Here is an 11252-nt window from a genome sequence, read left to right as displayed (position 1 = left end):
TTTGTCAAAATTTTGAAAAACAACCAAAAACATAGGTTGCATTCTTGCCATAGATTACATTTTCATTTATTTAGTTTGCATTTAGTTGCATATCATATATCATCCTTGAAAAATTCCAAAAATATTGCATTGCATAGTGAAATGTTTGTTGAAATGAGGTATCAACCTTCTTACGAAGCCATGGCATCACAATTGAGCAATCAATCATGTCAATCCAATCTCTACATGTCTCAAAACTTGGATCAAACTTATCATGATGATGTAAATGTCCAAATACAAAAACTAGAGGAGAAACTAGCTCAAGAAAATGAGATATTGGAACAAAGAGTGAAAAACATTGAGAAGAATAGATCACAAATGTCCAAAATGTTTCAAAAATTTCCAGGTCAAAATACAAAGATTGAGCTAATTGATGTAAGATCTCTTCTTGAATGATCAGACATACCAGCTCTCCTCTCCCAAATAGAGATGATGAAACAATTTCAAGAAAAGAGACAACATCAACTTCAACATTATGTGCCTCCACAACAAGAACAAGAAGGTGTTTACTATCAATCAGATTTTCAACCAATACAACCAATGGTTCAACCAGTTGTTCAACATTTCCAACAGACACAACCAGTTGTCCAACATATACAACCAACACAACCAATGGTCCAATTTCAACAATATGTCCAACCAACTATACAATGTCCACAAATGGTTCAACCAATGGTGGAATATCAATGTCAACAACCACAACCAAACATTCAAAAACAAAGGTTGCAGCACACACCAACCCAAGTTTCAAACATGTCAGAACAATTGAACCAAGTCCAATATCAAAACATGACATCAGATCAGAACCATCTCCTTGCCAAACAAGTTCAAATTCCAGATACAACTATGTCAAAACCTCAAAAGAAAGGTGGCTTTATTGCAATGCTCTTAGGGAAATTACCAAGTGAGTTCTTTGAGGAAGATCAAAATAATACACTTATGTCTAGCAATGCCTCATCCCCTCACAAGCAAATTGACTCTCCAGTGGCATCTATCCCTACACCTTTAGAGGTTTCACAAGAACCTTCCATATTGTCCTCATCAAACAATACATCCAAGGATGAAATTATCCAAGAGCTATCCATAATTGATTGCCAAGATAATCCAATTCATGATGCACATCCTTGTCATGTTTCAGAAATACAAGACCCAATGCCACCATGCACTTTATTGCCATTACCTATTTTAAAGGACCCCATTCGAAATCCCTCTTCCTCATGTTCAAGCATTGATTCCTTGCCAGAATCCATCATAGATGTTCAAAGTACATCCCCTTCATGCCAAATCATTGATTCCTTGTCAGAATCCTCCATGCATATCCAAAGTCCAACCCCATGTCAAGAGGATAATTTAGAGCATAAAGAAACGTGTGTTAAAACAGATCAAGATCAAGATCCCGAAACCTTATCATCCCATCCAATTGTTGACCAGGATCTCATCTTCCCATAAACTCATGATGGTTCACCTATTCTTGTCCATCCTATCCAAAGTCCTATTGACACTCCATTCCCCGGGCAAGATCAAGATATCCCAGTTCATCCAATCCCAAATGATCCCCTTCCATTTCATGAACACAATGTCCTTTCAAATCCCATTGACATTGCACTTCCTAAGAAAGATCAAGATATCCCTTCCATCCTTTCCGATGATCCCATTAAAAGTCAAGAGCAAAGCACCTTTAAAGAGGATTCCAATGATCTACCTCCTTGTCAAGATCAAATTATTCCTTTAAATCCTCCACAAGATCCTTTTGTTCCTCCATCTCATTGTCTTAATGCTCCATATACACTCCAAGATCGCATTGCTTTTGATGATCCCATTATTTCTCCCATTCCATCTCTTGAAGAGCCTGTCATTGAACCATGTCCACTACACAATCCTAGTCCCCCTCATGATCCTAATCCCCCTCATGATTCTAACATGTCAGTGCAAGATGTTCATGAACCCTCGACATGCATAATGGGTTCTTCCACTTTGGTGAAATCCAATCCACTTCAAGATCTCATTATTTCTCTCATATCATATCCACCTCATAATGGACTCGCGTCTTCTTCCCAAAGAAAAGAGTATCCTACAAGTCAAGATATTCATAAAGGCAAAGGAGTAGACCTTCATGAGAAAGAACCCCTCCATATCAAAGAAGATCTTAAGGGTCATGTCTACACAACTCACTCTCAAGACGTTGGTATCCCTCCATCAAAATCAAAACATACACCTTCCCCATCATCCCTTCCATCCATCTTAGGTCCTTATATTCCTTCATCCTCTATGCAAGGTTAGCAAAGGCACACATCCTTGAGTCAATTTCATCAATCCAAAAGAAGTCCATTTCATTCATATCCATCCATGCATTCCTTTCCTCCTCCAAGCAATTTGGATGCCAAGTATAAAAGTCATAAGTCTAGAAATCCACATGTATTCAAGGATCAACATGTCCAATCTAATCAACATGTCAAAGAAAAGAAAAATGAGCCAAAAAGAAAAGGAAAAATCCAAAAGGCCACAAAGGCCCATTGCTCAAAAACAAAAGACCAAATCTATATGGGTTCTTAAATCCCTTGTGCAAGCAATGCACTCCAAGGAACCACAAAAGCATGAAAAATCAAAAACCATGTGGATCCCTAAGAAGCTCCTTGAAGCACAAAAAGAAACATCCAACTTGGCATCCAAAGTTGCTATTCCTCCATACAAACCTCTTAAATTTGTTCCTCCATCACCTTCTTCACCCATTTTGGGCCCTTATGTCCCAAAATCCCAAGCTATTCCTCCATCCAAATCTCAATATCCAAAATACATTTTTCCTCCATCAGTCCATCACCCCTCAAGGTGTGTGCCAATGTCGATCTTGCCAACATTTCTATCCACTCAGGCACAGTTCTTCCAATACCCTATCCATTATCCAATGCATATTTTCCATCCTTCGATCCCTTTGATCCCATCCTTTGCATAAATCCTTGCCTTAGTTTCATCTCTTTTTCCATGTCCGTATCCTACCAATGTCTTTGAGCATACTTTTAAAGGTCATGGTCCATTTTTTTTCAAGGCTACTACCCAAACAATAAGATTCTTGAGCCCTTCTTCCATCCCCTATCGTGTGTCCATCTTCTATTGAAAAAGTCAAAATCAAAAAAAAAAAAAAAAAGTGAAAAAAATGAAAAAAAGACAAAAGAGAAAAAGAAGAAAAAAAGTAAAGCAAAAATAATTCGTCCACTGGTGAAAACCTAGCAAAAAGGCACCTTGGGCAAGTACCATGATGAAAACCTGGCACACAGGCATCATGAGTAATTTATGAACTTATTGCACACCACACTTGGGGGCAGGTTTTATCCTATCATATCCTTTTGTCCTTCATTGTTCCATTATCCTATCGAACCCCTGCCATTACCCTTCATATCCTATTTCCCTTCATTATCCTATCATACCATGTCATACTCCTTCATATCCTATTGCCCTTTATTATCCTATCATATCATGTCATACTCCTCCATTATCCTATTGTCCATCATGTCCATTTCCTCTTTCCACCTTCGATCTTGACAAGGCTGAGGATCTTCATGAGCATCACGCATCTTGTTTGTAGCTTTTAGTCCATCATAGCTTTTGGTCATTTATCCATTTGCTTATTATAACTTTTCATCCATATTCCCTATCTTATTGCAACTTTCTGCCACTATCCCATATCCTATCCCGACCTTCAGTCCATGTCCCTTATCCATTCTTGGTCTTGCTTATCCTATCCATATCTTATCACTATCCATACATTCTTTTTGTCCCTTGATCTTGATCTAACATAAGGACGTGAAATGTAAAACATAGTTTCAAAAACCTCTTGACATGTCCCTCATGTCATGTCATTGCTTTACATTGTCATATCCAGTCTCTTGTTCCATCACGCAATAGCCCTTGAAAATTGCATCTGTATTGTCTCCATGATAAAAGGCCTTTGTCTTCCCTCTATCCACCAACATTTCAGCAAGCCTATTTATTCACTTGTCATATTCCTTGCCTTGCTAGACACTGGGGGCAAAAATCATAAAAAATCATAAAAATTGAAAAAAGTCCTGAACAAATCATAAAAAATTCAAAATGTCCTGAAAAAATCATAAAAATTGAAAAATGTTCTGAAAAAATCATAAAAATTGAAAAAATGTCTTGAAAAAATCTCTAAAAATCACATAATGTCCTGAGAAAATCCCTAAAAAAAATCATATAAAGTCCTAAAAAAATGAACACAAAAAAATTTCAAAACATTAAAATCCAAAAACAAGCATTTTGCAATAAAAATATATCCCTTTTGTGCATAAGACAAATCACTGAGCATCCCTCCACCGACATGCAATCACACATTGTGCTTTAATGAAATCATGCGTTAACAGATGAACTTTTCAATCAAACCAGATATTCAAACTGATCACAATTGTCATATCAATCGAACGTCAGCATCAATATCATTTGACTTTGTCACTACTATCATGGGTCTTATACAGGGTGTTGTATACTCGAAACCAGACTGTGTCCTGTCTTAGACGGGGTACCGCATGTCTTGAAACTAGACAACATGATTGTCCTATCAGCACTTTCAACTTTTGACAATGAAGATCAAGATGTTTGTTTGACTTGTTGGAATTAGTGAGTCTTATCATTTACTGATTTATCTTCGATCATGTTCCTATGTTGCTCGATGATGTCACTGAATGATTTAGAGTGATCGGGATGGTTCATGGTTCCTTTCTTTTTGTTGTGATTGCTGTTTTTCTGCAATGTGTCTGTCTTTTGCAAAAAGGGTTGCATTTTAGGTCTGGCCTTCAATGCCATGATGCTACACATCCATTTTGCTACATTCAAATAAAGGTTCTCACCTACAAAGTGCATTACTAAAAGCAAGTTTTTCTTCGTCTCTAACTGTCCTCTGTCTCATTTCTTCTTACTAACCTTTCTTTCGTCAGTTCTGATAGTCAGTTTGGTCTAGTGCTCTGATTTCTCCACACACATATGCTGCATCCTGCATTCATTGGTTAGTACATTTGCATTACATCAAGCATCATATCAAGAATTTTATCCATTTCATATTATAAATGCATCAAAAACACATAAAAAATACATCCATACATGTTCCACAATGGTACATAAATAGTGCATAAGTCATCCATACATGGAAAATAACTATCAGTCATAACACATTGCATCCCATCATATCGATGCATATCATATCATATGTCACAATAATATCAGAGTACAAAATTGGACTGTCTGTCCTAAGTATGGCCCGCAGGCTGACTACATAATGTCAAACTACATCTGTCTCTATCCTAAGGAGCATGTGCCTCTGTCACTAGGTGCTCCCTCTGTCCTCCTCATCCCTGCCATGTCTTAGAGATGATTTCCCTCCTGGTCTTGGCTATGGTGGTCTCATAGGTCCACTCACCCCCATGCTGCTCAATGACCTTTGAGAGTGTGCCCTGCTCTCTGTCCTCGATTGTGCCTGATATGAAGCTGCTCTCTACTCTGGTGGAACTGCACTCTCATATAGTGTCCTCCAATGGTGTATCTCCTCTCTAGTCTCTACCAACATCTGTGCCATCTCACGTGCATTGGCATCCCTAATTGACCCAATATACTCAGTGACTCTCTGTTCTTCTCGTTGTGCCTGAGCTATTGCTGCATCTTGAGCCACTGTAAGTCTGGCTATCTCCACTCTAAACTAATCCTGCTCTATCCTCAAGATGGAATTCTATCTCTCTAAAGTCGCAATGTGATCATGCTGACTCGCTATGGTAGCCCTGCACATCTCCATCTCCTCTATCTTAGCTGTCTCCGGCTCTATGGGTATATACTGCAATGACTCTTGATCGACTGGATCTGGCTCATCCTCCTCATCCTCATCACCTCCATCCTCATCATCCTCATCATCCTCATCACCTCCGTCCTTGTCATCCTCATCATCCTCATCATCTACCTCCTCCTCTCCTATGAGTGGGAAGTCCTCCTGTCTCCTCGGTACTGGAATATCAGGATCTGTCAATGGCACTGGCCGTCATCGTGCAAACCATCTCTCATACTCCTCTGTCATCCTGGCATCCTCCACATCTGATCTCCAATCCCACTATCTCTGCTATAGCTATGTGAAGTCAGCATATGCTATGTGTGGCTGAATCATACTCCCCCACTGACTCGTCTCTCTATGAGATCGGACAAAGTGTGCAGTCCTCCTAGGTACATCCTGCCTCTCTCCAAACTATCATCTGACTCTCTCTGGCACGTACATCTAAATCACTCTCTAGAATTTCACTGGTCGCCCAATCAGGTACCTCTCCTATCTACAATACGGTAGCTCCTCACTATCATCTGACCATCCAGGGCAATCACGATATGGCCTCCATATGAACTCTCTCAATTTGTCTAGCTCATGTCGCCAATACAATATGTATCCAAAAGAACCATGTCTCAGTGCTCCCCCATAGCAGTACACATATGGTCAGTATGGTAATACCTGTCTCTCTGCAATCGGTCAACATATGGCTATGTGCTCAAATGCCCATACCTGTAGCAATGTGACTCCACAGCGCAATGTCTGCACTCCCTGATATGCTATCTAAGGCAACTAAAAATATAGCATAGCAAGTACACATGGTCCCCATGCATACATAGTCCCCTCTATTGCCATCCGCTCTAGCACTCTTCCCCATCCAATAGGGAATCCATGTCCTCATCTGTCCCCTACTAGTAGACATGCTATCACCCCTGCTATCACCACATATCGTTGATCATACTGTGATGCCATGGTCTCCCAACCAATCTCCCTCTCTACGATATCCAGATCATCTGTGTCGCACTCAAATAATCTACACAAAGCATCTCTCCCTATCATCGGGTCATACTCTACCATCTCTCCATGAATCGGAATGTGGAGGATATGCCATACATCCTCTAGTGTCATAGTCGCCTCTCCAGTCGCCAGATGGAATGAGGAGGTCTTTGAATGCCATCGCTCTGCCAATGCGGTAAGCAGTCCTGTGTTTGCCCTAATCTCGGGCATGAATGTGATATAGTATATTCCAAGTCCTGCTAATGTATCTCTATCCATGCTCCTGAGTCTATGTCATAACATGAAGCAGTCTGGTCGGTTCTCCTGCATGATCAATGGATACTGTCGGCTCTGCATCACAATTGGGGCACATTTTGTCAGTTTTAGGGTTTGCTCTTATGGGCTGCATTTCCTTGTTTCATGTCCAAATCAGGGTGTTTTTCATCTATTTTGACCTATCCTACCCTTATCCCCCCTTTTCGGATCATTTGCATCCTGTTTTTGACCAAAATTGAGTTCCCAGGGCACAACTGTGCTTGTGTTCTGCATCCTGCGCCTGTGTACCCTACACAAGCGTAGAAGACCCTACACAAGCGTAGAAGACCCTACACAAGCATAGAATTTGCCCTACACAAGTGCAGAAGTCAGTCTCTGCATCCCCTGTGGGCCTCGCAATGTCCCGCAAGCAAGTCAAATTCATCAAATTGAAGATATGGGTTTTTGAGCTACATACCGCTGCTCCCGCATCATCCGATCATCTATAGGTGCATACATGTTCTCCGAGGTGATCTACCATTGGAATGTTCACCATCTCTCTGCAAATGTCCTTTTCCAAAGCAACAAATCCTCTTTTTGGGCTAGTGCAAATGAACAATTTTCGCTCCCTTTGTCTCCTTTATAGATCTTTGTCAATGCATAGATGGACGTGCACCCTCTCCATCTCATGCTGGTCGTGGTCTTTTGCACCTTTCATTGCTTGTCCTTCATGCATCCGATCTCTGATTGTCAGTTTGTTTGCTCCTATCATGTTCTATCATTTTTATCAATCAATTGGCCTCTTTTTTGCATGTTTCCAGCCAATTCCTCGAGGGGGCATGCATATGTCATTGTCAGTTGTCTGGGGCATTTTCATTATCGTTCTTTGAAACAATGCTTAAAATTGCATTGTCTCAAAGAGGGGCAAAATGTAGATGTCTAAAAATGGTCAATGCTTGCAGAATCATACTTTAACATTTGCACATTGCCTTATTTTAGGGTTTTTGCTTCGCATTAACATTTCTCCTATGATTCGCACTTGGTCTTTATCATTTGCGAGCATCGAGTCCTTCTTTTGCATTCTTCATTTGTCTCGCTTTTGAATTTGGTCTTGTTGATAACAATCTTCAGTCATGATTTTGATTGATCTTATCCTATCGCATCAATGTGCGTGCTCATTTGTCATATTTTGACATCATCAATTCGATTTCATTTTGGACATCATCAATCCTAATTAGGGTTTTGTCCTCTTATCAATCTTGTCATCATGCGATCGATTTGTCATCGATCGTGGTCATTTTCAATCTTGTCGTCTCGCGATCAATTTGTCATCGATCGTCATCTTTCTCAATCGTGTCAATTTGGATCAATTAGTCATTGTTCCTCGTCAATTGGCGCATTTATCAATCAAATCGTTTGTCAGCATTGGTCTTTTATCAAGTCAGAATCATGATCAAATCGATCCTTCCATCAAGACCTAATTGTCGTCCTTGCATTTCTAAGTTATCTTCTAGGGTTTCATGATTTATTCATTTAACCTTGTTTGTCATTTTCTCTCCATTTTCTCTTTAGGTTAAATAATTTATTTATTTATCCTAAGTCTTCTTGTCACAATTAAATGTTTATTTAATTGGCTAATTAATTCCTCCTATTTTTGTAAATTAATTAATGAATGAGAAATTATTAATTAATTTACCTAATTTGCATCAATTTCCTAATTTCCAAGTCATCATTTCTAACCTAATTTTCTAATTTCTCCTAAATTCCTAAATGTCTATTTCTATTTCAAATTCTTGTCATAAATCCTTGCATAGCAATTTGTCATAAATTGTCATAAATTGTCATAAATCCTTGCATAGCAATTTGTCATACACTTGTCATAATTTTGCTATTCTTGATTTGAATTTCCATTTGAATCTAATTCATGCTAATTTTGTCTTTTCTCCAATTTGTCAATAAATTGGATGAATTTCTTCAATCAAGGCCCTTGATCCCCTAACCCCTGACTACCTAGTCGAATCAGTCATGCTTCGAGTATTCTTGTGCTACTATCTTGTCTACTTGCTTTCATCTCATGTGTATGCACTAGTAGGTGAGATCCACACACAAAGCTATTTGAAGAAGAAAGAAGGACAATGGAGCCACATGAAGGAGACATTCAAGTCTGCATTTGGTTTGCTTAGTTTTCAATCTTGAATGTCTTGTTTTCATGTCTTTATTGAGTGTGTTTAGGATTGATCATTGCATTTGAGCTTTCGTGATTGAGCTAGATTACTAATATTGATTTTCTTGTGATGATTTCCGATTTCCTAGCTACAGATAGCATCTCTTATGCCTGAGTACAGTTCTGGTTAATCTCAATACCAGAGGACTAAATCCTCTTACATAAACCCAATTTGATCTCGAATGATCAACCATCTCCTCTACCCTAATGATATTATATTATTCGCACATTACATTCCTTGACCATGAACTATTACATAAAATGATGATGATCTACAATGAGATCTTACATCTATTTATACAAAACCGTAGACCATAAACAATCAGGTCAGCCACTAGATAATAAACTGATTACATAATTACAAACAACATTAGCCTTAAACCAAACAAATAATATCCAACTCATAAAACATCCCGGAAATACATCCATAGGTCCTGTCCACACGTTACATTAAAGTCATTCCATAACCTAGATCATCCGGGATCAAGTATAGGTCCATACACTATAGCAATGATCTCCAACCGCTAAGTCTCAAACATGATCACCAACAACATCCTAAAACTCCACCAAAAGTTGTACTAACACCACTTATACAATTCATCAAATATCTCCATCAAAAGCTCTACCGGTGAAACCCTCGTGGGAACCAGAAATCAATCTTCTAAGCAAGCAGGATAGCATCCAATCTCCAATCCAAAACCAACTAACCAAATATGAGTATAAGTATCATGAACAAGTCAATTCCATCACTAGACCATACCGGAGCCTAACAAATCATGCCAGATCTAAGTTAATTAGAAACCACTTAACCTACCGGGACTAGAAGGGTGTCGGTAAAGCATCCAAACAACTAGTGTTGGCATCAATGACAAAACATCAATGCAACACATAATCAATTCCACCAAATGGCCAATAGATTCAGGGTCATAGACCCTCTCACTTCCATCCTTCAGACAATATTCTTTTTTTAAATAATCCTGAACTTGTTCAAGGGAACCAGAACCAATATACAATCCAGCCTACCTAACTACATGGGGCAACAAATTACCCTTCTTCCTTGGTCCTTTCACTTCCTTCTCAAACCACATCATCTACCAAATAAATTCTAAAAAGGCAACCCTTTTTGATACAAAAACTGACAACTAGTGGGGGGCCTGTTTGCATCCATATACCCTAATGAGATTATGATCATTCTTCAAGATCTAATCAGTGAAACTATGAGTGTGACCCTATTCTGGGTTGTATTCCAATGGCTTGAGAACCGCCCTTATCTTAGAAGGAAGCCTTTCAACCTAATCCCCAAGTACCCTAAATATACACACAACAAAGGCATCATGAAATGCCTTGTAATCATAGTCTCTACTGTTCTTGTCCCATATCCTACACCATAACTGAACTAGGAGTCTTTTTTCCTAAACATCCATAGTAGTTAACTTCATCATGTGTCTAAACATATTTCTATTTTGGAAGAGTATTCAATGACATGGTAGAGAATAATTCTTAAAATTTCTACTATTATTCCAGTATACTAGCTGATTGTGCATAATTCTTTCAAGCTCACTGGAAATATCAAATTCTAGGTTTAGGTTTTTGGATCCTCATGGACATATACATTAAATCCACTAGCATTCAACTTCTATGATTATCACCATAAAATTGACACCAACCATGATATGTTTGCTGAAAGAACCCCATAAATTTGAGTGTAGTAAATGAAGCCTTCTCATTCACAACCATTGATCTATTATCCTTGCCTCTTTTCCTGAAATAAGCTACCTGTCATAGTCCAAAATTCTTTACCATCTGTTGGGTCTCAAATCAATAGATTGGATAGGTTGTAAGGAAATGCCAACTCCTATGATCAAACCCTCCAACTGACTTGGCCAACTTATAGAGTGAACCTATTTGGTTACTAACTCTCTCACTTTA

This window comes from Cryptomeria japonica, chromosome 7, assembly GCF_030272615.1.
Source record: "Cryptomeria japonica chromosome 7, Sugi_1.0, whole genome shotgun sequence".
NCBI classification, from domain to species: domain Eukaryota; kingdom Viridiplantae; phylum Streptophyta; class Pinopsida; order Cupressales; family Cupressaceae; genus Cryptomeria; species Cryptomeria japonica.
Note: the sequence above shows the minus strand (reverse complement) of the source record.